Here is a 4789-nt window from a genome sequence, read left to right as displayed (position 1 = left end):
CATAACACGCACATGTTATCATAAATGACATAAACTATATATGATTGGCCAAAAAGGGTTTGTAAAACCTATAGTTGGCATGCTACAAAATTTAGTTATTTTTTTCAATTACTTCTTTCATCTAGGATTATTATTTCAATATTGAAAGTGAAAACAGCAATGTGTCTTGTTGTTTCCAGCTCGGTAAGTTTTGTTGTGATGTGTTTAAGCTATTATAAGACACTTATTTATGTGTTTTCTTAAGGGTAATTGGTTAGTGGAATCATTGAAATTATACTTAGAAAATTAAAGGATAGTAAACATATGATAATTCAACCACCTATGTTGTTGCGATCATCCCCTCGTCACTATTACATTATCATCAGCATGACCACCACAACACTACTTTCTTTATCAGATTTACATAACACATATTATTATTCTATCAAGTTACTATAGTTCTCTTGTTTTTTTAACGGTAAAGAATCTCATTTGTAAACTCACTCTGTTCGGGTCTATCTCTAAGGTCGACTCTTCGGCCGTCGTGAGACTATTCCCCCTGATACACGGAAATTGGATGGAATTCGTAAAATCCTAGCCCCCGTCAGCAGGGGCGGAACCAATGTAGACTTAGCCGTAGCACGGGCTACGGCTCAACCTCGTATTCGCATTCGCGGTGTAATTTTTTTCAGTTTTATACATAAGATACCCCTAAACATATACGAGGATACCCCTAAGAGAAGATTATGAAACTTGATATTATTCATTAAGCCCAAAACCTTTAGTAACTAAGCCCAAATAATTAGTTTTATGATAATTAAGCCCAAATTGTCATAACTAATAATGCCCAAATAATAAAATAATCCATTTGAACAATGTCATGGTTTGTGCGGTCGAAAATGATTTTTTCATAAGGTAAAAGACGACGATGTGATTGAGCGATTTCAAGCTATGAAAAAAAGAGGACAAATCTATTAATGGGCTAGTTCCGCTACTACCCGCCAGATTCGAGCACGGAATTAAAGCCCGATTTGTCCCTCGTCCTGAACTTACATCTCCACTAGGGATGACAGACCAATTAATCACTTAACCAATTTCTCAGGAGTTGTTATAGTTCTCTTAACATTGAAATATCATTTAATTACTTTCCTAGGCAAAAAATCAAATACAAAGAGCCTTATCATACAAAACGTAAAAAAGACATGAAAAGGAAAAAAAAAAACGCGGTCACATTTTCGTAATTATTTACGAGTAGAGTAATTATCATAATTACCCTACAAATGATCTTGTAGGGTAATTTTGATCTTGTAGGGTAATTTTGTAAAATGACCTACAACTTGTAGGGTAATTTTCTAAAATGACTTAGTAGGGTAATTTTGTAAAATGATTTTGTAGGGTATTTTGTAGAGTATCATAATTACTCTACAAATGATCTTGTAGAGTAATTTTATCTTGTTGGGTAATGTTGTGGAGCATCATAATTAGTTTACAAATGATCCCGTAGGGTAATTTTGTAAGAAATCATAATTACTGTACAAATGATCTTATAGGGTAATTTTGAGCTTGTATGGCATAATTACTCTACAAATGATCTTGTAGGGTAATTTTATCTTGTTGGGTAATTTTATAGAGCATCATAATTAGTTTACAGATGATCTTGTAGGGTAATTTTGTAAGGAATCTTAATTACTCTACAAATGATCTATATGATAATTTTGATTTTGTAAGGTAATTTTGATCCTGTAGGGTAATTTTGATCATGTAGGATAATTACGAGCAAAATAATTACGAAAATACCACTGTATTTTTTTTACCTTTTCAGGCCTTTCGTACATTTTGTATGAAAAGGCTATTTGTACATATAATTACTTTTATAATCTCATATTGTTTTTCAAGGGTGTACCTATTGGCACACCAATGTGCCTATATGCACACCAAAAAGTGCTTTTTTTGTCCTATACGCACACCCTCCAGTGTTGAGCTGTGGTCAAAGCGCGGTGTTTTGGTCCGGTCAACCAGACAAAGACTAACGGGTGTCTGACGGGTCTGTTGACCGAACCAAAACGCTAAGCTTAGGTCGTGTTTTGGTCCTGTCAACCAGACAAAAGACTGACCGGGGGTTTTATATATTTATTTATGGGTTTGTGTTCTATGTTGAAAGAGCCTCGCAACGAACTAAACCACGTCCAAAACGGAGCTAAGATGAATGAGATATCGATGCTCAAAGTTTGGTGTTTGAAACTTGAATGCTGAAAAAAGTGGGAAAGTGGCACCTTGTCCCACATAGGAGGAGAGATGAAACTTAAAGGGGTATTTAAGATGTCACACCCCCAAAATCCACCATGCGGAGTACCACCGCTTGGAGGCGTGACGTGACCAGGATCGAGCCACCGATCATATTGAACAATGTAATTAAGTAAATAAAACCAACCACAATACGATTGATGACCAAAGCTAGTTAACTAAGTTTAGTTTAAACAACGGAAGCATAAACGTAAATCCAAAAGCATAAGTCCATAGTTTATAAGTTAAAGTTCAAAACGCAAGTTTAAATAAGTTCATAGGGATTTAAATATTAAGCACGGAACATAATAGTCCGTACACCACAACGACTCCTTCCTCGTGCAAGCTCCAAGCATTTAGCGACCTATAAGGCATGTAACAACGAGTCAACAACAAAGTTGAGTGAGTTCACGGTTGGTTGATTAGTTTTAAGTTGTTTCTGAAAACGTGGTTTGTCTTTCGTTGGCGTAATTGCCGTGGGGGTTACCCCGTAGTTGAAAGTAAGTTTAACCAGTTCATTCTTTATTACCCAGATCATATTTATGATTAGTGGGGGCTTCCCCATGTGAACTACTAGACCGTATGATATCGACTACTACGCAAGTAAGTTGTGCCCTACATCAGTGTCTATCATCACTGATGGTTTGCCATAGTCCATTAGTACACGCCCGTCCGACTAGCACGGTGTGAGGTTTGTTAAACCTAATAGCGCTATTAACTAATGACCCGCTCGCCATTGGCCTCGGCGATTAAGTCGATATAAAATGTGGGACTTATGATAGAGTTTTGTCTAGTAAGTTTTAAGGTTGTTGTCCTACCCAAGGAGGACGAACGTACGTAGTTCTACCCAAGGAGAATACGCAGGAATAATATTGGCATCCTACCCAAGGAGGATGGCCGTACATATCCTACCCAAGGAGGAAATGTAGATTCTGTTTTAAATTCGTTAACTCATTCCCAAACCACCGGGAATCCCATGCCTTAGAAAGTGTGTGAACTCACCTCGGTTTGCTCGGTTAGATTCTCAAATATAGCTAACAGTCAGAGTCGGTCAATCACGTCCTAATAGGATTACCAGTTAGTCATTTAGTGGTTTTCAAATAGAGCACAAAGTTCTTACACGTATCTATCACATAACATGCATTACTTTAGCGGTTTATGCCCATGTAAACTCCCCATCTATTCCCATTCACAAATAAACATACGACATTGCACATAACACTTTTTATCGACACATAACATGTTAGATCATTCATAGATAACATACTCGACATTTAGACACGCAAATCACTACCTATGTCGTTTCAGCTTTTTATTCAAAATTGGGCTGTTTTCGGGGATTTTAATAAAATAGTTTTCTTATTTCAAAAATTCCCAACTTTTTGTAGAAGATGCTAAACGACCCAAATTATATTGTGTAAAAATCATGGGATCCGATTCATTGCCAATATTTTATTAAAAATCATTTTCCGGACTGCAATCAGATTCATTATTTTCTGACTGCAGCCCACGGAATAATTCGCTAAAATTCATTGTAAGTCGGATTGACGAAATTCCAGTGGGACAATTACTACGACATTAGTATCCATCTACAGTACCAGTTTCATGATCTAACTCTACACAGAACTCTAGTTACGACAGAAAACAGAATGTATATTTTCAGCAGAAAAATGCAGCTCTAGCTGCTGTTATGGAATGACACTTTAAAAATAGTAAATAGGGTCCGAAAATTATGATTCCAGTGCCATTAGAACCGTATTTCATAATACATAAATCTAGGCTTCAGAAAATGCATTTTTCGTTGAGTTATGATCCTGTTACAGCCAGTTAAAGGCGGCTGGAAATGCAGATCAGCAAGTTGTTTTCAGTCTTTTAACATTATAAAGTGTGTTCGATTAATTCCGTTAACATGTTTAGTGATTACAACAACATCAACATCAATGTTAACCAGCAAAATCATCATGAAATCAACAAAAATCATAACAACACAAGATCTACATGATTTACACACACATCTACTCTTTATCCAACATATTCATCCTACTTTCAAGTCTTTAAGTTATGATCTTATGTGTTCTTGATTTTTAGCCATTAAATCACTTATTAACCACTTTAAACAAGATCAAGGGGATGTTTAAAAGCACTTACTACTAGCTCAAGGCTAGGGAAGAATCAAAGCGAAAACAAGGTGGATAAAAGCAACGTAGAGAGGTCTTTGAGATTCCGAAAGCACCGGGCCTCCTCGTATGATCTCTAGCACACTTGTATGTATGAAAATAGCTTTAACAAGATTCGAAGGATGGGTGGATGATGGTTGTGGTGTTCGGCCGAAGGTATGGCAAGAGGGAGAGAGAGTAATTTTTGTTTAAGTGTTGGTGAGAATGGAATGTATGAACCATGGAGTATTCTTATAGCCCATTCATCAATATTACCCATTGTGTAAGATGTTGTCAAGATACTAGACAAGTAGGATTAAAATAATCAAAATTGAGTGATGTGTGTCCCCTTAGGGAACTGTTTGGTTGGG

The sequence above is a fragment of the Helianthus annuus genome, chromosome 5, assembly GCF_002127325.2.
Source record: "Helianthus annuus cultivar XRQ/B chromosome 5, HanXRQr2.0-SUNRISE, whole genome shotgun sequence".
Classification (NCBI taxonomy): Eukaryota; Viridiplantae; Streptophyta; class Magnoliopsida; order Asterales; family Asteraceae; genus Helianthus; species Helianthus annuus.
Note: the sequence above shows the minus strand (reverse complement) of the source record.